We start from the raw sequence: 27,281 nt of genomic DNA, 5'->3' as shown, positions 1-27,281 counted from the left end.
TTGTACCCCGTGGCCAGTCAAAAAGTATTTTTATTGCCATCTCTGCTGTAATAACCTCCCCAAACTTGAAAACTCTAAATCCGGGTTTCTTCCCATGTCCCCACACCATATTAAACAATCCCCACCTCCTTTGCTCTTCCTTCAAAGGTCCTACTCATCTACCTTTTAATTAGCATGTTTCTTTTCTCTCAGCTCATTCCAGCATCTACACATCATTTAGAAACCAAAACTTGACACAGAACTCTAATAGTTGACAAGAGATGTAGCTGCTATTAAAGTGAAAATGATCCAGTGTGTGTTTTCACAAAGCCGCTACCTGGACCCCCAAGCAAGTTACTTAACATTTCTGTTTCCGCACCTGTAAAGCTGGTTCAATCATAAAGAATGAGGTCTGTGAACATGACATTAGGAAGACCTACCAGCAGCTGATCGTCTGTAAAAGGTAAAAGTACTTCTTTTACTTCCTAAAAGAAGTAGGTTCAGAAAGACACATAGAAATTAACCAGGTCAAGAGAAGAAAGCAATCCTACCAGAGGCAACTGCATGTGCAAAGGTCCTGAGGCCTGACCTGAGAACAAGAAGAGGGTTGTGAAATGAGGCTGGTGAAGGAGGTAGATAACATAGGGCCATATAAGCCAGGATTTTGGTCTTTTGTTTTTCAAAGCACTGTGAAGATGACGAAGTTATAAGCAGATTTATATATTTTGTAAAGGCTCCTGGCTGCAGAATAGGTTGGACACAGAGAGGATGTGGGGAGAGTAGGAAGCTCTCCAGGTAACCTAGGAATGGGACTGTGAGAGCTCGGACTACGGTGGCATTTGTGAAGATGAAGAGACGTGGCTAGATTTGGAAATGAGAATTAACAGCATTTTACTGATTCACTGAATATGGCAGTGAGCGGGAGGGAGGTGTCCAGGGTGCTGCCAAGTGTCTGATTTGCTCATCTTGGATGGCGCTGCTGTTTACTGAGGTGGAATGCTGGGGGAGGAACAGGTTTGAGGAAGAAGGCATGAGTTCAGTGTTTGGACATGCAGAGTTTGAAGTGCTGTGAGATGGCCAAGTCGAGATGTGGAATAGGCCATGGGATTTATGATTGGGAGCTCGGAGGAGAGCCTAAGCTAGAGATATAAATTTAAGAGTCACCAGCATATAGATAATAATTAAAACCATGAGTACGGACAAGGTCATGGAGGGAGGGTGTAGAATGTGAAGGAGAAGAGGGCAGTGTATCAAGCCTTGAAATTCTCCAGTATTTAATGGTAAGCAAGAGGAGCACGAGCCAGGAAGGAGACTGGGGAGAGTCCCAAGAGGTGGGAGAAAATCAGAATGTCAGGTCATGGAATCCATAGGAAGAGGATGTTTTAAGAAGAAGGTGATGCCAATAGTGATGCACAGAATGGCCAAGCAGGACCCATAGAATGTGATGTGTCAGGAAGTGAAGTGTGGCATTTGTTTATCCTTAATGATCTCATCTAGGTTATATTCCTGTGGGATTTTCAGGATTGTGTGCACTCCTGGGTTTTGTTAACTCAGAATTTTTCCACTTTTCCTATGCATAGCTACGGCTTATGTTGCATGTTATGACCGAACTTCCTATCCAACGTGATCAGTTTAGCAACACCAGGGTTATATCTCATCTATCCAGATACTTCTGCTGTTCAGACTGCAATCAAGAATTAGGAAAAAAGCAAAAAATCACAATGCATTCTCGCTAAAGTCTTGTCACTAATATTCATGTGTTTACTAACAGAAGCCGTTATTTAGCTTTCACCGAGAGCTATTTAACCTTTACAAGTTTTACAAAGATAGATGTTCCGTTTCTCCATCCACAGCAAAATGGAAAAAACCTGTGGGCAGGGGCTAAGGTGGAGGAGGAAGACCAAGGAGGAAGGTCACTGAGGCATGTGAAAATTGTTACAGTACAGTCAGTCCTCATTAGAAGTAGATGAAAATCTACAAAAACCAGGCAAAAGGACCACAAAATTACAGCAGTCTGAGTCAATTTAGTGAGGAATAGATACACCTTAGTCCTCAGTAACCTTTGGGGAAAACATCACAATATAGTGCCTGTTAATAACAGAGTAACCAAGGAAATTTGAAATAAATGCTTGCTACGTTAAAATAAGTGGGGGAAGCCTATCATGTGATTTTCTTTTCTGTCCTTGTATTTTCTATAAAGTGGTTTTGAGAACTATAGGCTCAATCAGTTTCAAGTTAAATTTTTGGGTAAGAATTCACTCTAGGAGGTAATGTACACATCAGATTGTTCGGGGATGTTAGGATTGACCAGAGGGCTCCGGTATCATCAGCCTTATCCAATATATTTCCTGTTGGCCTTTCACCTAATGGTTTCGCAGCTATTAAATATGGTCCCCTAGATGTATCATTTTACTAGAAATTAATAAATTCAGAATGTGGCAAACTCTACAGAGCAAACAACTTAGTTTTTTAAACAAATAAATTGCAAGGAAAAAAGCCAGCAGGAAAGGGAAGCTATAGATTAAAATATATTTAAGAGACATGACAACCAAATCCAGTGTATAGGTTTGTCCTGCTTATTAGTAAATGGACATTGACTCATTAACTGCGGAAATTTTAAAACTGACTGGAAATGCAATCCTATTTTTTAGGTGTGATGACAGCATGGTAATTACACATTTTTTAAAGTCCTTATCAAGATACATACTGAGGGATTTATAAATAAAATGACATGATTTCTGGTATTTGCTTCAAAACAATCCAGTGGATGGGGGTAGTAGGCCATGGAAGAATGAGGGAGTGGGCTTGGGGAGAGAGGAAATCAGATCAGCCTTGAGCTGCCGTGAAGGCCGGATGACGGGCACATGTGGGTTCTCGGTGCCATGCTCTCCACTGTGGATGCATTCTTGAAATTTCTCTAACAAAAAGCTTAAAAATAGGGAGAAGAGGCCAGGCATGGTGGCTCACACCTATAATCCCAGCACTTCAGGAGGCCCAGGAGGGCGGATCCCCTGAGGTCAGGAGTTCGAGACCAGTCTGGCCAATATGGTGAAACCCCGTCTCTACTAATAATACAAAAACTAGCCAGGCATGGTGGTGGGCACCTGTAGTCCCAGCTACTTGGGAGGCTGAGGCAGGAGAATTGCTTGAAGCCGAGAGGTGGAGATTGCAGTGAGCCAAGATTGCACCACTGCACTCCAGTCTGGGGGACAAGAGTGAGACACCATCTCAAAACAAATCAATCAATCAATCAATCAATCAATCAATAAAATAAAGGGAAGAAGTCATTTCTTCTTCATCTTATTATTTTGGAAGAAAATATTTCTAAACATCTTCTTCAGCAGGGTAGACTGAACAACACTAAAAACAGATTATCTGGAAAGTCCAATGGTGAATACAAAGATAAATTAAGAAGAAGCACACCTTGGAGTAATGGAGGTGTGACTACATTATTACCTCAGTAATTGAAACAACCAAATTGAAGCCAGACGAGAAATCACTCCACACTCTGATGGGTTAGAGAGCTCCAATGCCTCAATTAGAACTGACTTCTTTTTTTTTTTTTTTTTGAGACGGAGTCTCGCTCTGTCGCCCAGGCTGGGGTGCAGTGGCCAGATCTCAGCTCACTGCAAGCTCCGCCTCCCGGGTTTACGCCATAGAACTGACTTCTAATGGAAACACTCATGAACTTCAGGCAGCAAAACCCGCTTCTGTCGCGGCTCTGTGGCTCTGTTCCATAAGATAGGGTTCTGTGCCTCAGTGAGCTCCTGTATGAAGCCCAATCCCCTACCCTTCTCCTTCCTTTGCTCTCTTCCTTTGTTCCTCTGCTCCAGAGAAGTCACCCATTCATTTGCTAACTTAGGAGTGGCAATGCCAGCAAATATTTTGAGAAGTTTTAGGGAAAAAAAATTTTTTTTAATGAAATTCAAACTACTACGGAATGGACTCTTCACTTCCAAGCCATCAACTCTCTTTCCTTCATACCTGGTCATGTGGTTCCCATCCAGGACCATCGTTGCCCCCTTGGGCTCCCTGGCCTACCTGCTTCGACAAGGGGAAGGCCACCATGCTGCCCTCTGCAGCTCCGTGGGTGAAGGGAGGACAGGTTGGCCAGGCAGGGAACCGCAGGCGAGGGCCTGGGACTGACTGACTTTTTGGTTCACAGTCATCTGGGTTGCATATGCCTGAAAACTTCTGGGGTTTCAGGGTACACCAGGGTCACTGGAGATGGCAGGTTCAGAGAATACCCAGCATCTGAGGTTTTTGCCCCCTCTATGCTTGTGTTTTTAACTACACCATTTCCTGAGCTCAATAAGCCAATCACCCACTGAATTCCTATTCATCTTTTAAGAGCTCACCTTCACCATCACCAAATCCACAGATCTTTTCCCAACCTGTCCATCAAAGCTAAAGGACCCTTCCTCTCCTTTCAACAGTTCTCTGCTTGTGAAGTTCTTATAACATTTAAGTATCTAGGGAACCAACCAGTGGTGAACTCCTCAAGGGCTGGACTGTGTCTCATTCACTTGTGTATCCATGCCCCAAGTCATGCCCATCCCTGGACATTGCCTCATGTTCACCCCTGTGCCTTTGAACAGGACACATGAGCTCTGTCCATAGCCCTCCAACCCTCTTCCACCACTTGTCTCTAACCAACCCCCTTCGCCTCCTTCCTGCTATCCCTCCTTTTCCATACCACCACTTTCCCACACCATCTCTTTCTTCCCCCGAATCAAGAAGTGAGAACATCAGGAAAGAGAGGGATCAACTTCATGCCAGAGTCTCAGGCTGTCTCCACGGATTTTCCTGTGCCAGGCCATTTGGCTGGTGATTGCTGAACTAGATGAGAATTCTCGGCCCTACCCAGGAGTCCTCCAGCTCCCACTGCCTCATGGGCCCATCACAGCTTTCTGGATCAACAAACCCCTCCTTCAGTCAATAGGAGCTTTGTGAACTAAACAACAGATGCCATAGGGCCTAGAAGGCAAATAAATATGGCTATTCAACGTTATATCGCACTGTGTGTAATTCAGGAAATTTAATTATGGTCTCCCTAGCAACAGTAACGCAACTTCAGGCCTGATACACAGGCCTTGTTTTCTGGTGCACAAGGGGGTGAACTTCACACCTTCACATGGATGGAGACAATGCAATCTGGCAGACTTACAATTGCCATGGGAAACCTCAGTGAGTTCTTCCTCGCAAATCCTATGCTTCCAAATTCAAAGCTGATTTTCAGCATTTGGTATAAAGACTCGGGCAGTGGAAGGCACTAACATAACCCCAGACGAGTATAGGTAGTTAAATATCATAGGCACAGATCTAGATGCTGGATACACTTTCTAGACGCTGGATACACTTTCTAGACGCTGGATACACTTGAGACACAGAACGTCTGAGCAGGACTCTCAGAAAACCAAGTGTCAGGATCAGACCTGCATACTGCTCTATTGCCTAAAGCAGGGGTTATTAACTTGGGGTCTGTGATGTCCCCAAAGAGAGACTGATGGCATGGTGGCTGGGAGCATAGATTCCAGTGCCAGACTTCACAGGTTCAAATCCTATTTAGCACTTCCATATATGGAGCTATATGACCTTGGGCAAAGGACTCACCTTCGCTGTGCCTCAGTCTCCTCATCCATAAAACAGGGGTAACATTATTGGGAGAATTCAGGGTTATTTGGTTAGTTTTGCTTTGGAGCACAGAGTAATACTGGACCTCTAGGCAGGATTTACTAATGACAGCACTTAGCTATTTTGCATGGCCCCACTTGTAATCCTCTGCCCGAGCCAAGTCAGAATTGGGACATGTCACATATGGGCTCCCTTGAGTTTGTTCTCTTTTATTTTCTGAGCAAATCATATTTCTTTTTCCATTCCTCACTCCTCTGCGAACTTTAATTAAGCCCTCTCCCATCTAGAGAGCCAGGCGAGGGTTAGGTTTGTTTTTGAAAAGCCTCACAAGCTTGCACAGCAGCAGGTTTTGCCACAGTTTGACAGTTCCAGTTCAGCTCGTTGCGGCTGATTTATAAGACACTGAGCTCATTGGCTTTATCCTCTGTTCTCTCCCAGTCATTTCTCCATCGAGTCGCCCTAGCTGGAAACATCTGAGAAAGAAATTTACTGAGAGATGCACAGACAGCCTATTCACATTTCATAACGTTTCAGGAGCCTTCCCCTAGAGGAGCCAGCGGTAGCCAGTTAACTCATGCATAATCCCTAGCTAGTGTCCCTACCCCCATCACTCCACTCACCGGTACAGACAAACCCAGGCTCCCTCCAAACTCGGCTTCTTTGACCCTCATGCTAAGTGATGTAGCCATCAGAGCACACACTGTTCTTAGACCTCACCCAGCCTCGCCTGTGACAGCAGGATTAGACAGGGAAATATGAACGGAAAGCACCCAATGAATTTAGTGATTTAATTGTCTGAGTACTTAAAAATTCAGGATTAATTCCACTTAACTGCAGTTGTTTCTTTCTCATCAACAGGAATCTCTTTAAAATAATTTATAGAAATAGGAACCTAATGGAGGCTCAAAATAAGCCTTTGCATGACTTATCAACCTCGCTTTCCCCTTCTCTAGCCAGCCCCTCTACCCACACCGATTTGGTCTCAACATACAGAAACCTCTAATCTGAAACCGGTGTTTCCCAGTCAACCCTCCATTTGTGCTTGAAGTAATTTGAAATGGCCACTTTCTGTGCCTTGTTCTCAGACGTGTCTTGGTCAATTAGTGCAATGTCACAGCCATGTGTAGTTATTGTAACTCCAGCTGTGAGCTGTTAATAATAAACTTGCCCACAGGACAACCCTGTCATATGGTTGATGGTCAATCAAGACTAAAATATGCATTCGGAGAAAAAAATGCTCCTGTCAACAGTGCGTGGGTGGAGGTCATTGGTTAGGATGCCGGCATGTAGCTGCCCAGTTTGGGTTAATGTCGTGTCGTCGGCATCCTTGACTCGCTCCCACTCTACGATGTTTGTCCTGAGACACAAAGGCGTGATAACTAAAATGACACAGCTGGAATCAGAAGACAAGTAGACAAAACATGGGGAAATGTAGAATATGGGTCAGGGAATAGGGATTTGTTGAAAAGAAACATAGCTCAGATTCTTTAGTAGGAAAAGAAGACAGATCTGCGTTTTGGTCATGGGAAATTTTATTTAATGGGAGTTCTGAGGCAAATAAAAACAAGCTGATTTGTGGCAAATGAGTGAAGAAGGAACAGTCACCCACTTGGGTGATTCCGATTAATTTCCTTCACAGGATCACAGGGTGTTTTGAGTATTTTAGTTCAGTTTTAAATTTTGGTTTTCCAAGGGGTGGCTCTGAGTGGGGAGACTCTTGGCAAATAGAGGAACCTTGACTTTTGTTCCTAGATATCTGCCGCAGTATGAAAATCAAATGGCATTTACTTGTCTCTATGGCTAAACTGCTACTTACTCATCTCTATGTCAGTTTCATCTGCAATTACTAAGAACCAGTACAGAATGGTAAAAAGCCATGCCAACTGTCTCAGTCAGTCCATGCTTTCCTGTGTGTTCAAATAAGTTCTCAATACAATATCTATCATAGATAGCATTTCGTAATACCCTGAAGGCCAGGCTGTGAAAAATCTCCAGTCTCTTCACTACCGCAGTTCTCGGTTCAACATTTTCTATTAATAACTGAAAACCCAGGGAGGCCGAGGTGGGTGGATCACCTGAGGTCAGCAGTTCAAGACCAGCCTGGGTAACATGGTGAAACTCCATCTCTACTAAAAATACAAAAATTAGCTGGGAGTGGTGGCATGTGCTTATAATCCCAGCTACTCAGGAGGCTGAGGCAGGAGAATCACTTGAGCCCAGGAGATGGAGGTTGCAGTGAGCTGAGATTGTGCACTCCAGCCTGGGCGACAGAGCAAGACTCCATCTCAAACAAACAAACAAACAAACTGAAAACCCAGGTTAAAGCAGTACATGCAGCTTTTTCTTTGAATTCAAGCATTCCATTGCCTCCTTTAAAAAAAAGACATGTTTTTTCTCCTTTATCTTTTTTTTCTGTACCGCTAAGGAAGTGAAATGATTCAATTCCTACTGAGGTTTCTTTTTCATAGAAAGAATGAAATATTTGTCCCCTACTAAAAACAAAAGAACTTTTAATTGGCATTCAAAGGGTAATCACACAATAAAGGCCTTATTAAAAGCCTGGAGCCCTGTTTACTCACTGTGGAGCCTGACTTGATTATTTGATAATTAGAAACACCCTGCTAATGACTGGACTGGAGTCTTCCCTGAGGGAGTGCTCCCTTCAGGGAATGCATTATTTGTCATTGAGAAGGTAAATTACTCCCTTCTCTTTCCTCCCGTATTCTTTCCAGATTTGCCTGAAAATTGTGGGAAGCCAGAGAAGACTGCCCCGTCTGGAGATACCCGTGCACATGCACAAGTGCACACACATACATGCATGCTTCTCCTCCATCCCAGTTAGTTGGTTGCTAAGGGTTCGCTGAATTTCCTGTCATTCTGAGACTGTTTCACTAGCTTAGTGGTTCTCAGCTGGGTGCATGGCAATGTCTGGAGCTGTGTTTGGTCGTCAAACTGCAGAGAGGAGAGGGGCTACTGGCATCTAGTAAGTGGAGGTCAGGGATGCTACTAAACCTACAATGCAAAGAACCCCATCCCCACCGCCACCCCCCACCTCGGCAAAGAATTATCTTTCTCAAAATGTCAACAATGCCAATGCTGAGAAATACTGCACTAACGATCAATTTAGTTTGAGGTGACATGATCAATCTATGGGTTAATGTTCAGAATGAAAGCAATGAGACAAAGGGGTATCAAATTCCTCTTACATCATTTTCCCTTCACCCCACCAAAAAATTATACCTGATTCACCCCAATTCTGCCTAAGCCAGTTTTCCCTATGATATTGTAAGGTGGGGATCAGCAACCTACAGCTTAATGCATCTGCCACCTACTTTTGTACAGCCAACAAGCTATGACTGCTTGTTACATTTTTAAATGGTTGAGAGGAAAACAAAATGAATATTATTTGTGACCCAAGAAAATTATGTGAAATTTAAATTTAGTGTCCATAAATAAAATTTTACTGGGATCCATCCACACCCACTTGTTTACATATAGGCCATTGTTACTTTTGTAATATAGCAGCAGATTAATCTTGACAGAGAGTATATGGCCCCCAAAGCCTAAATATTTACTATCTGACCCATGACAAAAAAATGTTTGCTGGCCTGTACTATAAAACCCAAAACCAATTATGTGCCCTGCACAAAAGACAGACTCAATGATTCCCGGAGATCCCAGGTCCCACGGTGATTAGGAAAGGTGTGTAAATAACACTGCACTCTTTCTACATTTGCTACTCTCAGATATCACCAGATTGGTGGGAGGTCACTTACACATAAGTTATTTGTTTTGTAATCTTACCACAGTTATAACTTTCTTGCCCCAATAAAACTCATCATGTGGTTTCAAAGCTGGGCTTTCCTCTCAATTTCCTTCCCCAGCATTAGCCTGAAATGAGGATACAAAACCAGAGAGAGAAGGCAGAAGGGTCTGATTTATCTTCCAACTGGATCCTCAGCCATGAGTAATTGAAAGAAAAACATAGGGGCACCCTAGCCACAAATTCTCAGACATCTCCCCACTCCCCGCCGAAACTGACAGTCCTCTCCCTATTTCAGAAACAGTTTGAACATCCAACAGGAGCATTCTCCTGTCCCAGAAGAAAAGGGTATTTAGGGATGTTACCCACACAGACAGAAAGAGGGTAGCTGGAACAGGGTTCTACAAACACAGGGGTTAGTGCTGTGTAACCTCACCTATTTAAAATGAAAAGGAATACACACAAAAAGCCTGCCCCTGGCACTGTCCATGCCAAAGGGGTTAAGCAGCCCCACATGCATACATTCCAGTTTGGAGACATGAAAAGGACACACATAGAAGGCTGTGAGGATGCAGAAGAGGGAGAGATCATTTCTGGATTTGGAGATGATAGTGATAAGAAGGAGTAAGTGGGACAAGAGGAGAGCATCATCATTTATTGGTGTCAGAAAGTACTCTGAGCACTTTACATACATCTTCACAGTAACTCAAAATGTTGATAGTGTTCAACCCATTTTATAGATGGAAAAACCGAACTTCAAGACGTTAAGTAACTTGCCTAAGGGCACAGAGCCAGTAAGGTAGTGGAGCAAGGATTCGAAGCACATCTGTCTGACTGCTCTTCTCCATGTTGAGGGGATTTTGTCATTGAGAAAGTAAATTACTCACTTCCCTTTCCTCCCATTTTCTTTCTAGAGTTTTTGCCTTAAAATTGTGGGAATCCAGGGAAGACTGCCACAGCAGAGGCAGGAGATGAACATGCGTGGATGAGTAGGATACAGATTGGAAAACTAAAGAAAAAAAAAACATTCTAAGTAGGATAAAGGGATATGAATAAAAGAACAACTCTGGAATGGGTGTGTTACATTAGGGATGGTTCAGAGATGGAATAGAGGAGTCTCTTGGAAGCAGAGTTTACACAGGGCAGATAATACTGGAAAGGTTTGATGAGGCCCAAACATTGCCAAATGCAACCATTGTTAGGAATCAATTTTGCAAAGTCTTGACATTTGACGTTGAGTCCATGTGGAAGGAATGCGCTATGGTAATAGCAGCTTTATTCATGACTGCCAACACTTGCAAGCAACCAAGATGTCCTTCGATATGTAAATAAATCAAACCAGTACAACCATATGATGGAATATTATTCAGTGATGAAACGAGCTATCAAGCCACCAAGAGACTGGAGGAAACTTAAATGCATACTGCTAAGTGAAAGAAGTTCATCTTAGAAGAACTAAGAAAGAAAGAAGCTACATACTGTGTGACTTCAACTATATGACATTTGGGAAATAGCAAAACTGTGGAGACTGTAAAAAGACCCATGGTTGTCAGCAGTTACAGGAAGAGTAGGATGAAGAGGCAGAGGATTTTTAGGGCAGTGGAACTATTCTGCCCCACATTATAATGGCAGATATGGGTCATTATATATTTGTCAAACCCATACGATGAAACACAGAGAACGAACCCTGATGTAAACTATGAACTTTAGTTAATAATATGTCAATATTGGCTCATCAATTGTAACAAATGTACCACACTAATGCCAGATAGTAAAAACAGGGGAATTTGGGGTGGGTGGAAGAGGGGATATATGAGAACTCTATGTACTTTGGGTTCAATTTTTTCTGTAAACTGAAAACTGCTCAAAACAAATGTTAATTAAAATTTTAAAAGGTTACTGGACCCTGATTCTATACCCTTCTCTGACTTTGAGCAAATCACAGCCTCTCTGGGTCTTATGGACCAAGAGATTAGTGCATGACCCATGGCCATAGGACATCCTATTGCTGGAATAATATATATTTGTTTAATTTACTCTTTTCATTGAAGAATGAATGAGAGATGGAGGGTTCTTGGGCCTCAGGCTCATGAATGTAAGCCCTGAGGGTTTCTGGGTATTTGCAGCAGTGTATCAGGATCCATGAGATCGCTTCCCTCTTGCACATGAGGTCACTTTGCATATAAGGGCCCCAATACCAATGTGTTTGTGGTGTGGTCCTGGTTTGTTTAGAATGGTTACCAAATCCCAACTTCTTCAAACATTTTTTAAAGTGCTGATTACTTTGCAGCATGCTAGAAACTGGCACCCACAAAATGTGTTGACTTAAATGAAATAGATGTGAGAATTAAAACATCTTCCCTTCCACACCCAGCTTCCAAGCTTGTGTGCTGAGCTGCCTGACAGAAAGTTGGCCTCTGCAGGCCCCACAGCTGCCATGGAAATGGCAGTGTGACTGGCAGCTCTCAGCAGTGTGTCCAGGATGTACTAATATTTACCGGAAGAGGCAGCCTTTGCTGTCACTGAGTCCCCACTCACCTCATGTGACTGCTGCTTCCCAGCCTGCTTCACAGAGTTGGCTCAGAGGAGGGTGTGGTCTAAGCTTGCATCAGAGATCTGGTTTTACCTTAATCCCTCAAAATCACAATTATATTTAGCAGATCTCAGCAGGCATAGTATAAACGATAAAAACCAACCTTTAAGGATATTGTTCACAAAGGAGGTGATGTAAATGCCAAGTAAGATGGGTAATTTAACTTTACATATATATGGATGGAAACATATATGGCTTTTAGACTGAATTTTCTACATATATAAACACACATACTTTTTAAACATTTTGGGTAGAGAAAATAATATCACCAACTTTTACTTGTGTGTGAACTTTGTAGACACAAAACTTAAACAGATGTGCATGTTTATGATTTTTAAAGATGCACATATGTAAAACATTCAATAGTATATTTGTTCACGCAGTTGATTTAACTGAGAGACCTTGTATTTACACATTCTAATTGTGTTATGCGAGACAGTGCTACATATATTAAGTATGTTGACATTTAAGATTGAAAACCAAGTGGCTTGGTAGAAGTAAGTTCTTCATGTGTTTTGAAACTGTTCCAGACCTAAACATTATGCACCACTCAGGAAGGGGTAAGGAATAGGAGGGGAGCTGAATGTGGATTGATTCCAAAATACTTCATGAGGGTAAATAATAAGAAATTAAACTTAAAATTTTTAAATTCCCTGCTCCATACAAATCGCAAAATCTGAGGCTATTTTTCTCATTCAGAGAAAGCAAGCAGCCTTCGGCTTCTGTTGACGTGTGATATTTGAAAGAAGAGTGGGGTCTGGGACTGGGGATGGGAGGTGGGCAGCCATCTATGGAGGCTCCTCCATCCAACACTTCTCAACGAGGATTCCAGGAGGCCCAGCCTATAAATGCCTGTATTGTCCTCCCGCTCTGCAGTCACAGGCAGCTGAACATTTTGCTTGGTAATCCACAGAAGTGTTCTTCTTGCATGTAAGATTTGGGGTTTTAATACCCACTCTGTTTGGAAAACTTCTAAAATCAGAAATGATGTGGTCTGAAATGTTGACATGTTTGGCCCCATATGGACTCCACAGCTCAGAGAAATGAAGTGGCACATTTATCAGGTCTCAAGTTTGGGGTCCCGTATAGATTTATTTGAGCCACACTGGCCAGAGGTGACTGAGTCTCTTCAGTCCTTAAGTGCTTATGTTTTTTATTGTCCTCTCCAGCTGTAGAAGTGCCTCTGCCCTTTGGCACACAGTATTAACGGCACTGACAATTCTGCTTATTTCCTCTCTTTTTATCAGTAATTCAGCCTTATGAATCCAATAAATATCAGTCTAGGCTTGACTTACACATTGGTGAATTCTTTATCTGTCCTTTTCTAGTTTTCCACAGCTTTGGGGCAAATTATCATACCTAGTGAGACACACTTGGCAGGGAATATTGTCCCTAGGGAAACTCTGGTAAAGTTATGAGGTCATATCAAGTCAATCTAGAAATACAAGCAGTAGTACCAATCTTCAGATGCAGAATCTAGAGCCTGTCTCAGAACTTACAATCGCTCTCCATTTTATAATTCCAATGAACATAGAAACAATCAAGGCTAAGGAATTTTCTGCTCCACGCTGCAGAGCTGCGTAGCTCCCAGGTTGGTGTGAGGGGCACCAGGAAAGGGGATTTGTGTCTCTCTGTCTTTACTCCTAACTCTCACCTTGACCATATCTAGTAAAATCAGCAAGTAAAATCTAGCAAGCTCTAGTGAAATCAGGTTAAAATAATCACATGGGCAGCTTTCAGGAGGCTTAAGGCAACTGGGGCAAGTTTCTACGCATAGGAATTTCAGGCCTCTTCTAGTACCAGTTCCTCAGTCGCAGCCCAGAACCAGCCCCCCCTCTAGCTTGGGCCACCACTGTGGCTCCACTGGGGGACCCAGTTTCACAAAGCCATAACTGTGTCCTCTCAACATTTAGAGAAGCCAAGAGGCAAGCTCTGAACAACTGGTAAAGACAAAGTACACAATAGGAACCCCAAAAATTGGGAGGGAAAGGCGGCATTCAGAAGATTGCGTCAAATAAGCAGATTTCTGTAATAGTGGAAAGATAGAGTCAGAAGTAGGAGAATGTATGATGAAGGGGTAGGAGTATGTGTTGCAAGAGAAAAATGATATTCTCTCATAACCTTTTCTTTTGTCCCTCCTGCACTGTTCTGCACCCTGCCAAAGGGGAATTAGCAAAGATATAGACCAGCTCCCATCACACAGGTAACGAGGAGAAGCCCATGGAGAGAAAAGGGGAAGACCAGGAGGCTGGACCCACCTTTCCACCGTATTTGAGCATCACCACCACCACTGTCAATCACTACTACCAAAGTTTCTTTCTCTACACCTTTTAGGGGATAGGGCAAGTTTTGTCTGAGGGAAAAGTTTTAAATCTGAGGGAAAGACAATCACTGTGGATTTTAAGAGGACTAAATGTCTTAGCAGCTTGCGGTTAAATGTCTTAGCTTGCAGTTCCCCCTGGGCGGCTGCAGCTTGGGGGAGGATGCCCACTCCTCAGCAGCTCTCCTCTTGTGGTTGCCCCAGAGTTTGCAGATGGAAGGAGCCCGCCGCTCCTTCAGGGCTTAGCACGTGGCTGGTCACTGCCTCGGTGGGGTCAATCAGGCCCCCTCTCTCTGCCGTTCTGGGAGAAGTATCTGTCATGGTTCTTTCCACACTGATTTTATTCAAGAGTTTCTACTTTAATCCTCATGTCTTTGCCTTCTTGTTTTGCCTGTAGAGAACTTCATAATGCCTGGTTTTCCCTCCTTTTTCAAAGTGAGCCTCAGCATCTTCTGCTCTTTGCTGCCCCACGAAACCTCCCTCTGTAGCACCAACCTGCCGTCACACACATTGTCAGAGGTGACATCAGGCGACGCAACTGTATAGTTTCTTGTCCTGCCAATTTCTGAGAATCCATGGGGCACATTCCACAGGACACTAGAGATGTGCCTTGAGGAGGGGGAGAAGCTGTGTGCCGCATTCCACTCTTGGTTGGAATTCTGTAGTGCTCATTAGTCCACATCGAAGGTCCTAAGGCTTCCTCTCACTGTTAAGTGGCCTGCTTAACTGCCTATAAATTGGTGTTGCACCAACTTGTTTCACCACGGCCCTTGCCTTTTGATTCATACCTTCTACCATTTTGCAGAACTGCTGCTCTGAGGATCATGTCTCAGGATATGTTGCTGATCCACACGGAGGGTCTACCCAGGAGCCAAGGGCTTGTTATGTGCCATGCTTCAGGAAACAAACTCCCTTTCCGTCCTCCTTGCCTTCTCTTCGACTCAAGCACACAGCAATTCCGTTGAGGCCCAAGATACAGATCTAGAATTACCAGCCCCGGGATCCCAGCCCCGACTCGATGTACTACCACCCAAAGAACTCCAGGAGGTTCCTCCTGTCTGCTTCAATGTAGCAAAGACTGATGGTTGTCCTACAAAATCTTTTCTTTCTTTCTTCTTTAATAAAAGAACCTCTGATTTCTGGCTGGACATGTGCTCACTCTGAGTAAAACTATAGTTCTCAGCCTCCCGTGCACCTAGGTGTGCAACTACGGGAGGTGCTGGGTACAACATCTAGGAACTATGTTTAAAGGGAGGGAGTATGTGTTTCTTTGTCTTTTTCTCCTTGTTACTGCTGGAATAAGGATGTGGTTACAAGAACTTCTGCAGCCATTTTGGGTCACGGAGGGGAAGCCAGACGCTGAGCAGGATAGAAGGGAACTGGGTTCCTGACACCGCAGAGTAAAATCGTGTTCTAGGCTGACACATCTGGGCTTCTTTTATGAGAAAGAGAAATAGACTTTATTATTTAAGCCACTAGCTTTTTACTTTTTCATTTTTATTTTTTATCGTTAGCAAACTAACACAGGATTAAGCCACTATTATGGTGGGGTTTCTGCTACCTCAACAGAGTCTCATCCTAACTGCTTTGGTTCCTCTCTTCAGCTAACCCCTCAGACCTCTCAAAATCAAATTGAAAGCACAGACTATTTCCTAGAACAACCTCTCAGAAAGTTATCTTGACTGGGAACAAGTTAGCCTCATGATGACCCCACTGGAATTCCTCTCCTGATGACCATCAGCCCTCTGTATCCAGACCCTCTGTCACTCAAGACCTTTCTTGAGGAGATGGTGAGATGGGGCTGGGTTGGGCAAGTCTCCACACCACAGTGATTTGCACATCAGCAGATCCAACTGGGTGGTCTAGTCTAAGTGGCCATATGTTTTCCCACTCTGCCCCAAATAGCCATTCCCTGAGTTTTCCAAATTTTTGGTCTTCATGTGCTCACTTGGCTGTGTTCCCATTCACTGTTGGTGCCTTTCCCACAAGAACCATCCAATTTGTTCATTAGTATATACACACCATCTATTCTGAAGGGCCTCAGCGTGATTTGGTTCCAATTCAACCTCACCCAACTTCTAAGTTAACAAAGATATTCTAATCTACTACCACGGTCCTGCCACTCTATTCTATGTTTAAATCCTTGGTGCCAAGGCTAGTAATTCAAGCAAAGGCACAACTCAGGCTATGTCACCCACAGACACCACCTGAACTGGGCGAGACCTGGACCAATGATCGTTGGCTAGGATTTGGTTATCTGCACAATACCAAAGCATGCTAATGTAGCAACCCAATGTGTGTGCTTCCAGTTGTGATGAATTTTTCTTCATCTCTATTTATGAGATACATGAATAAAGGTTAATTATATATCACGACGGTAAAACTAGGCAACTCCATAAATATACAAACGTGGTTATCAGCCTTTTATACCCTTATTGTAGCAGTTATCCAGTGCCTGGAATTAGAAGAGTTCATGGCATATGCTTGTCCTCTGCCATTGGACTGTGAAGTACTTGCAGCACCTTTACATCCTCTGTAGTACCTAGCTTCATGCAGCAGTTAAGAAGCAAGTGCATTGGACTCGGATGGAGTCCAATTTTGAATAGCTGTGTAAATCTGAGAAAATTACTTAATCTTGCCAAGTCTCAATTTCCTCAACCAAAAAAAAAAAAAAAAACAGGGATAATAATACATATCTCTTAGGTTGTGCTGAAGATTACATTAGATAGTGTATAAGGCTGACAGCAAGTGGGAGCTGTGACTAAGTCACAGAGACACAAGTATTAAGTGCTCAAGAAATACCTAATCAAATGGAGTTTTCAAGAAGCAAGACCCCCATGTCCATAATCTATGAATTATCCTATATATCACTAAGTCCCCTCTCTAAGATATTCAGTCATTTGTTATTTGTTCAGCCAAAAAGCATTAGGCATACATTACCTACTAAGTGTTAAAAGAAGCTAGGGATACGGAGATATATTTGACATAGTCCTTGCCCTCAAGGTGATTAGATTCTAGTAAAGAAACAGAAAGGTATACCAGTAAGTGCTATAAAAAGTTGTAGATGCTGTGCTAGAAGTATTCTACAATTCACTGAGTGCCCAAAGAAGGGAGTGGTCTACTCTACTTGGAGCAGGTGTGAAGATGGCAAAGTCATGAAAGTCTTCAAGGAGTGGTGATTCTCAAACTGACACTTGAAGTATGAGACAGGCAGACCATCCTCAGCACAAATAAGTGTGAGCAGAAGCAATGGAAAGAAGTGCATTGGGCTGGTTTTGGGGGGAAACAGCAAATAATTCCCCGTGGCTTAGGGTCTACAGAGGAGAGGACACCTGTGTGAGAGTTTGAGTTGGAAATCAGGTGTAGACCACCTAGGGAGGTTAGTCTTGATTAGTGGCAGGGAGTTTACCCAGCAAATTCCAGTCACCATCCAAGGGAGACAGACAGATACCCAGAGAAGGAACGAGGTGACACCACAATGACCTGGTTTTCTACTATCCAGAGACAATGGAGCAATGTCTATACATCTAGGTTACAGGGCCCTTGTCTTGTGCAGTCTCACAAATCCCCAGCAATATCCCATGTTCTGGTTCATCCCTTCCACCATCAGGCGCCACCCACCTGGTGTTTCCCTTTCCTTAGGAGTCAGTCCTCTCCTAGATGATAGTTAATTGTATAATTTTTAAAATCTCAAATACCTCAGTACACATCAGTGTACGTTATTTATCCCAAGTTATAGACTTGCACTTGAACAGGGACTTTCTGGGCTAATACTTTAAACCAAATAGATAAAAACTCTAGTGGCAGAATTTCAAGCACTCTGGCACCTCTGTGAATGTGAGATTTTTGTACAAGAAAGTGGTGTTTTAACCACCAGTCTTAGGCTGTGGAATCAGCTCCTTCCTTTGTGTTTGTTGCCAACAAAAAGGTTTACAGAAAAAGAAAATAAGTTTCCCTTACAACGATTGTGAAAACAGTCATATTTATAAGCACAATTACCTACCTTCTGACTATCCCTGTGGCCAGTGTATGGTAGCTGCCTAATATGTGACCAAAGAAGGAAGAAGAAAAAAGAAAGGGAGGAAAGAAGAAAGGAAATAAGATTGTCCATAATCGTTTTTTTAACATGACTTCCAGCATAAAACTTGATGACTAAAAACAGATATTTTTTCATTCCTAAGGGGTCAGGGCAAGGCACAAAGATATCCAATTTATTGCCACTAAGCTTTTTATCCTAAAATTTGAAATATTTGAGTGTACAAAAAGTTTCATGTTGTATGCTCTTTATTGGATGCATAGATCTATGTTTATGGAAAGTTTTAATGGTTGCAAAGTCAAATTGCAAAAATGATTCATTTTTGTAGAGATCTCGATATATCATACTGCATTCTAATAAAATTTTCAATACTGGCTGTAATGTAGATTATAATACTAATGTTTCCCATGGGATCCCGTGATCAGAACTCCTTTGGTAAATGTCCTAGAGTTAAGGTGAATGCACCAAAGAGCTGTAACTCACTGAGATTTAATACTGGCTAATGCAGTATGAAAAAATGGGCAGCAAATACAGGATATAGAGAAACACTCCTTCAAGATTTGGAGTCCAGGTCATTCACAAAATGTTTTCTCCTCATATTCTGAGATTAATGCAGTTCTGACACCTTCCTCACAGATACATGATGATTTAGGAAAGACAACGAGAAAGCCATGGAGATAACAGATGAATGGGGCCTTCAGGCAGTAACATTGTAACGAGAAATGAAACTCGCACTCTTTGAACAGAATTTTTCCAGGAAACCACTTTCAAACTCTTGAAAGGGAAACATCAAAGTCTGAAGGGCAGATACGAAAAAAGTTTCCCCTCTTACACCAAAGTGACATAAATTCAATCTGACACACATTTATAGTGAATTTTGTGTGCCAACAAAGATAAAAAGGAAAAGGATACGTGCTTGTCCTCAAGGAACTTATTACAATTATCTCTCAGCTGATTGGGACCTCTGTTTTCTGAATATTGTTCCCTTCTGTCCTCTGCCTACTTCAAAAAGGACTGAACTTGTACGGGAGTTTTAAAAGTACTCTCTTAAGATGCTCAATTTCTGTCAAACTACTAGGAAACACAAATGGTAACTACCATGAAAAAACATTTTTTCACCAATCAGCGTGGCAAAGACCAAGAGGCTCAACAACAGAATCCGTTGGTAAGAGTGTGGAGCAACAGGCACTCTCAGACATTTCTGGTGGGCGTGGAAAGAGATATGACCATTACAGAAAGCAACCTGGTGATGCTTACCTGAAGTTTAAATGCATATACAAGTTGATCGAACAACTCTTCTTCTGGAAACATATTGCCCTTTGCAAGTACTTTACTCTTGTGAAATGATGGATGTTAGGTATATTTGCAGTGCTACTGCTGTAATGGCAAGAGATCAAAAGCACCTAACTGTCCGATCATGGGGCATATGTGTCAATAGGCACATGTTTATTGACACATATATTCTGAATAAGCAGAAGCTATAATAACTGAGGAAGCTCTATATGAGCTCATATGGAACCAGAGCCAGATATATTTCTAGGAGAAACAAACAAGGTGCAGAAAGACCTTATGGTGTGTTGCTGTTTATGTTTAAATAGGTGCTGTGGGTGTGTGTGTAGAGAAAGAGCCATGTTGTGCATAAAATATCTCTGGAAGAGGACACAAGAAACTGAACACAGTGCCTCCTCTAGGGAGGGTGAGAGGATGGCTGGGTCCCTGGGCTAGAAGGGAGATTTACTGTTCATTATCTACCTTCCTTTTGTATCTTTTGCACCAGTTGCCTCTATTACTAATTCAAATAATTAAATTTAAAGGGAAGGTTTCTAGAAGGGCATGTTTCCAAACCAGAGATCTGAGGGAGTGCACAATGCACACTAGTAAACTAGTCATTTCTACAAGGCCCTACCACTTTTGAAGCCCATCAAATAGAAGGAGCTCGTTCTGGAACACAAGTCCTAAAACTAGATCCCCACAGAGAGAACTGGGGTGACTCTGTCCAGGGGTCTTTGGGACTCACTTCCCAGGTCCGCATTTTGGGACACCAGTGCTCTCTTTCTGCCTTGACTGTTGTCACCTTGAGGAAAAAATCGATTCCTCAGATTTCTGCATCCATTGAGCACCCTCAGTTGCGCTCTGTGCACCCCCAGCATTGGGGTGCCCCATGGCCTTCCTCACCCATGCTTGCTTCTGTCTCCATGTCCTCAAGCCCCACCCATCCACCTGGAGGTCACAGGCAATCCTAATCCCCATCCCCCGGGATGTTTACCACCTTCTGTCTCCCGCTGCTGCTGCTGAGGCACACTCTTTGCAACAGGACATCTCAGTCATAGCATTTTTTTTCCATTGCATTTATTTTTTTGTCTCCCCAAACGGAATGTGAATTCCCTGGAGAGGGATCTGTTCATCTTTGTTTCCCCACAACAGTCATTCAGTTGAGATGTCTAATAACTGACCATCAGCTGAAGAGCCACTTCAAAGCTGGTGCCCCCCTGTGCCCTCTGTACCCAAACCACCAGCCCCCACTGCCCAGCAGGACCCAGGGATGTCAGCCCTTTGGGGACTGTGCCGGCCTAATGGCAACGAAGTTGTCTTCTTACCCAAAGGTCCACCCTGCCCCACCCTTCCAGAATTTACTCTCAGGCTTGGAACTGAAAAGATGCCCCATGCCATGATGGAAAAACAGGGTAGCTGCTCCACCAGTTCATACTCTTTACATACCATGTTACACCCAACACCAGGACGCAGGTTGACCTGCAGCTGAGGGCATTTCCCGCAGCCTGCTTTCCTAAATCCCAGGGCTCCCAGTCCCCTGATCCTGCCTGAGAAGTTCCTGCTCAGGGCAACCGACCAGCAACAGCGTCCCCCTGAGCTCCCTGAATGCCCCAAAGAGACAACTCCTGGACTCAGCAGTGGGCCGTCTTGTTTACAAAGCCCACCCTCTGAGAACGGAAGCTCTGTCTTGGTTCTACGAAAATACAGTCAGTCCTGGCATTTTTGAAAATGAAATTTCCCTGGAGGATACTTTACATCGACATGCAACTATGCAACTTTCTGCCACACTTTCACCCCTGACACCTTGGGAGTGGTGCTGCTGGTGCCTCTAGCACCTGCTTCCCCGTCCTGCCACCTGGACAAGAAACAAAGTGCAATAGCCACATGCCTTGTAGGGGCTGGTGTGGGAGTGGGAGTCCTCAGGCTTGGCTTAAACTGGGATTCAGAGTCTGGCCATATCTGGAGAACTTCTGAATCAAAGGGGTTGGGTGTTCATTGGCATGAGGAGTGTGACCTGGAGGGAGGAAGGTTCATGCTTCAGGGCCCTGAGCAGAGGCACCAATGCCCCAGGAGAGACAACAGAGTGGCTCCAGCACAGTGAGCCTGGAATGGGGCCCGGGATCTTCTGGCACCACTGGAAACTCTGACAATCGGTGTTCAGGGCAGCCACAAGGGAGAGGGCATGAAAGTCCCCAGGAAACAGCATTCGTAAGTGGCTTTGCAGGAAGGGACACTAACAATGAACCCTCAGAAAAGAACCTATGAGAACTGTCCTGAGCCCATGTGAAACACAACCATAAATAAAATCAGGGCAGAGCCACTACTGTCACACAGACAGACGCAGTGAGGCAGCCAAGTCTGATGGCTCATGTCAAGGTGGCAAACTTCCTACGCCAGGCAGAAGAGGCCTGAGGAATTCAGGCTACAAAAGCAACTTGCAGACGTCAAGGGTACTGAAAACTGAATCGACAGTCTTTCATCCCTGAGGATGACAGCTCCCAAAATGTAGAACACAGTCTGCTTCAGGCTCTACTGCCCCACCAAGTTCACTCCTGCCCGTCCCAGAAATGAGGTATGCAGCGACCAGTGAAATGCCAGCTCTTGCCCTTGGAAACGGCAGCTTGTCTTGACTACAGACACCTCTCCGGACGCACCCAGAGCCTCTATTACGCAAAGGGAATATAACTCCTGACAAGAGGAAATAAATCTGATCACCCAAAGCAGAAGTCAAAACCAGAAGGGTGATGGTGGTTTTCCAGCAGTGAATAAATCCACAGCTTGATTTTTGTTGTTGTTGTTTGAATATACATTCCAGATGTTTAAGAGAAATCTACAAGCCACATCTCTAGATTCCAAACTGGCCTCTCTGTTCATCTCCTCTCTGCCCTAAGCAACTCTCCTCCCTGTAGTTGAGTTAATTTCCCCCAAAGCCCACTTTGTTTATTAATTTGCTGAAGAGGTTCTCCAGTCATCACACATGTTCCAGTGTTATTAGATTTGCTTTTAGAACTGGGTGGACTGAACGAGTATTTCCAGGACTATCCCCTGCTAAAACTTCAGGCTTATCTGTTCTCCAAAAAGCATGTTTCCAACTTCGCTCTTGTTGCCTGTCACTCACCCCATACCCATAATCATTTGTGGATATCTTGCCATCTTTCAAATTCCAACTCAATGCCACCTCTTCCAGGAAGACCTTCCTGATTCTTCCAGTGGGAATCAATCTCTCTCTCTCTCTCTCTCGAAATGCAGCAGGCCCTTGTTGTCTCTGCTCCTTTCGTGTGATTCTTCTCACATTGCTTTGTGTTATGGTTGCTTTCCAAACAGGCTGTGCTCCTGAGGAGTGAGATGTATTTTGGATTTTCTGTACTACACTTTTTCTGATATCTCACAGTACTTACATCACACCTCACATGTAATATAGACTTGCAGCGTTTAGACTGCAAGGGGCCTGCTATGGTCTAAATTGTGTTCCCCCTCAAAAAATTAATATTTTGGAGCCCCAACCCCCAATGTGATGGTATTTGGATATTAGACCTTGGGGAAATAATTAGGTTTAGATGAAATCATGAGGGTGAGATCCTCATGATGGGACTGCTGTCCTTTTAAGAAGAGACACCAGCTGGGTGTGGTGGCTCATGTCTCAAATCTTAGCACTTTGGGAGGCCAAGGCAGGCAGATCACTTGAGTCAAGGAGTTCAAGACCAGCCTGGGCAACATGATGAATCCCCGTCTCTACAAAAAATACAAAAAATTAGCCAGGAATGATGGTGTGCGCCTGTGTTCCCAACTACCAGAAAGGCTGAGGTGGGAGGATCTCTTGAGCCTGGGAGCTCGAGGCTGCAGTGAGCTGAGGTTGTACCACTGCACTCCAGCCTGGGTAGCAGAGTGAGATCTTATCTCAAAAACAAACAAACAAACCAAAAAAAAAACAGAAAGAGACAGAGAAGGAGACGCTAGAGATTTTGCTAACTGTCTGTCTGTCTGTCTCTGCCGTGTGAATACGCAGTGAGGAGATGGCCATCTGCAAGCAAGAAAGGGAGCCCTTAGCACAACCTAACCATGGTGGCACCCTCATCTCACACTTTCCAGCCACCAGAACTGTGAAAAAGTACATTTCTGTTGTTTAAACTCCCAGTCCACGTATGGCACTTTGTTATGGCAGCCTGAACTGACCAAAACAGGCTGTCCTCTGAACCAGCCTTTTTATTTTCTACAGTGGTTAAGTACCAGGTCCAAAGCGACACAGAGCAGAGCAGGGATCAAAACCCAGTCAGTCTCCTAACCCCCAGCCCACAGCTCAAGCAAATAGAACAAGCTTGCCAAATAACACAGAATGAAAGAAAAGGCCCAAAGCAAGAAGTATATTTTTCTTAGACATGTCCGTACCTCAAACTCTTTTTATCCTAGCTTTGAAATAACAAACCGAAGGTCCAAGGGGACTTCCAGCAAGGTCTGAAATTGAGAATTTGGCTTAAAAGGCTGCAAGGGATGAAGAAAAGAAGGGGAGAAGGCTAACTATTTGGTTAAGACAATATCATATTACGGAGTTATGAATTATGCAAATGAAACCGCAGGATTCACAACCTCATGAGATTTCTTGTACCTATACAAAAAACTACGCGAACAAGCATTTCGGAGCTTCGCTTTAAAATCTTCTGTTACTACCACCCTGTTACACTAGTTATAGGGTTTTCCAACTCAGGAAGGGCTTCCATACATACCATCTCATGGAAGACGTGCAACAGCCAGCACAGGTGTCACCATCTCCCTGCAGCAGAGTACACTCCTGAGCCTTAGCTCGCTTAAGTGACCCAAGCAAAGTCACAGAGCTGTTGGAACTGCGACTGGAATATTCTGTGTGTCTGTGCAAGCGAGACAGGGAGAGACATAAACAGAAAGAGAGAGAGTTGGGGTGGGGTTGATCCCACTTCACTATATTTTCCCAAGATTGCATTCAAAGAAGTCCCACAAATGTTCCCCATCAGCAGGCAGCTGAAAGAAAATAAACCACTGATGAGAGCCCTGGGCTTAGCCCTTGTTCTGTCACCAATTCAGTATTGACTGGGGCGAGCCACTTGGCCTCTCTAGTTCTGCTTCGTCAACTGCAAAAAAAAAGGTGTGTTGAATTGTTTTGTCTTCTTTTTTTTTTTCCAGTCAATGAAAGGGACACTTTATTGAGGCCCCAGGGCCATGGGGCCTGGGCAGGAGGCTGCCCTCGGGGGAAGGAAGAGGCTTATTTGACCTTCTTCTTGGGGCGCAGGTTGCTGGTGTGGCTGCACTTCTTGTGGTAGTTGACAGCACAGGGGTGCAGGCGAGCACAGCACTTGCGGCAGATCATCTTGTCGCAGTTGTATTTCTGGGCAAGCTGGCAGAGGGAAGGCTCAATAATGCCACCTTGCAGGTGCAGCCCCAGGTGCAGGATGGACTCTTTCTGGATGTTGCAGTCTGAGAGAGTGCGGCCATCCTCCAGCTGTTTGCCCGCAAATATCAGACGCTGCTGGTCAAGTGGGATGCCCTCCTTGGCTTAAATTTTGGCCTTGACATTCTCAGTGGTGTCACTGGGCTCGACCTCGAGGGTGATGGTCTTGCCTGTGAGGGTCTTCACAAAGATCTGCATCTCTGCGTTTGTAGCTTGGCCACTTCAGTCTTGTTTTGTCTTTGATTCCCTTTAAGCTCAGACAATCTGTGGTTTTCTAAATTAGACAGTCAGATAAAAGATCAGGCCAAGTCACTTCCAAAAATGTCTGAGCTCTGGATCAGGCACTCAGGAGGACTATACCTTTTCATGGTGTTTCTTCCCCAAACTCTTCATATGGGAAGGGGGCAGAGACAAGACTGCAACTGGTCTGAATGCAACAAGAATTTAAGTCGGTGCTGTCATTAAAAAATTCAGCTTTAGCCATTGGCACCAATGTGGGCAACATGGCTTTGCAGGAAACCAGATCCAAGTATGCAGAAGACCAAAAGCTTTATTCCACTGCGACCAGCAAAAGGCACATTTCTCAGACACTCTTCTCTATGGAATTTAAGATCTTGTGAGATCCTGCCTAACTTAGACCCTAAACACCAGTTATTTCAGGCCAGTGACAGCCCCAGATCAATAAATACTCAAATCATAGTAAATCAGAAAACAATGTTAACAGCACGAAAAATTGCTTTATATGGCAGCAACTGTATTTATTCACCATATGTATTACTAATAAAATACAGAGAAGGTAAGGGCTTAATATGTCATTCTGTCAGTTTTTATTTTTAACACAGACTATTTTTAATCAAATTCAAAAAATTTCCTCAATGATCCCATGGCTCTAGAGTAACTAAGAACATTCATCAGGAGAAAGACATTAGGGCAGGTTTTTAACAAATGAGAAATACAGTCATTCTCTTGAAAAGATGAGGGTTTAAGACATAATTATTAGGTCTTGAAAGCCTTGAAATTAAAGCCAGTACTATTACTGGCTTTCAAGTCCCATATTGTTTGGTGAGTATATTACTCAGGGTTCTCTAAAGGGACAGAACTAATAGGATAGATGTATATATAAAGGGGAGTTTATTAGGTGAATTGACTCACACAATCACAAGGTGAAGTTGCATAATACACTGTCTGCAAGCTGAGGAGCCAGGAAGCCAATCTCAGCCCCAAAACCTCAAAAGTAGGGAAGCTGACAGCGCAGCCTTCAGTCTGTGGCCGAAGGCCCAAGAGTCCCTGGAAATTCACTGGTATAGATCCAAGGGTTCAAAAGCTGAAGAGCTTAGAGTCTGATGTTCAAGGGCAGGAAGTATCCAGCACAGGAGAAAGATGGAGGCTGGAAGACTCAGCAAGTCTTTTCTTTCCATGCCTGCTTTTATGCTGGCAGCTGATTAGATGTTGCCCACCCAATTGAGGGTGAGTCTGCCTCTCCCAGTCCGTTGACTCAAATGTTAATCTCCTTTGGCAACACCCTCACAGACACACCCAGGGACAATACTTGGCATCCTTCAATCCAATCAAATTGACACTCAATATTAATCATCATAGTGGATATAGTACAATACTGGCTTTCAATTCCCATATTGCATAATTGTTGTATTTTTTATTAATTCGTGTTGGCACATATTATGGAAATTTCAAGGACTCTCTACCAATGAGTTTCTCCTTATCAGCAAATGCCCATAAGGAAGATGGCAGGAAAACTCATTCATCAGAAGAAATGCAGCTCACGACTATGATTGCTTTCCCAACTCCAGCACTGGGGTCCCAATTTCACAACTTTCTGCCCTTCCAACATACAACATTATTTACCTGGCATCTTACTTTATGTTCATACTAAACAATGAAATTGGTGAAATGGGAAGTTCAATATGTAAGTTACAGTTCTTCCCAAACACATTAAGCTATATAATAGCGATTTAAAATGTTTATTCCATCATCTCTTAAAATTATGCATTATACACTCACACAACAAGTTGATCCGTAACTTTCAAAGTGTGTTGACTGTAATTTGGGTTTCAGCATTCATCACTTACCAAATACTCAGTTAACATCTGCCCTATAGATATAAAATAAATACTCCACAGTCTTTGTCACAACAGTCACCATATAGTAAAAAAACAGACATTAAATTTAATAATTACAGTACTGCAGCTAGTGATACAATAGAGATATGTATAGTGGCTATATCTATTGACATTTATTCTATTAGAA

The 27,281-nt window shown here is 43.5% G+C and overlaps 1 long non-coding RNA gene and 1 pseudogene across 1 annotated transcript in view; both read right to left on the bottom strand.

Moving 5' to 3' along the window:
- Positions 1–24,457, bottom strand: part of LOC141410014 (uncharacterized) — a 29,853-nt gene extending 5,396 nt beyond the window's left edge. The window contains exon 1 of the long non-coding RNA XR_012433214.1: positions 24,319–24,457. This is a non-coding gene — a long non-coding RNA (uncharacterized lncRNA). The remainder of the gene's footprint in view (positions 1–24,318) is intronic.
- A 373-nt stretch (positions 24,458–24,830) lies between these two features.
- Positions 24,831–25,285, bottom strand: LOC102117118 (ubiquitin-ribosomal protein eL40 fusion protein-like; annotated as a pseudogene).
- Between the last annotated feature and the right edge of the window lie 1,996 nt (positions 25,286–27,281).

Source organism: Macaca fascicularis, chromosome 3, assembly GCF_037993035.2.
Source record: "Macaca fascicularis isolate 582-1 chromosome 3, T2T-MFA8v1.1".
NCBI lineage: Eukaryota > Metazoa > Chordata > Mammalia > Primates > Cercopithecidae > Macaca > Macaca fascicularis.
Note: the sequence above shows the minus strand (reverse complement) of the source record. Positions and strands in the feature narration are given on the sequence as shown.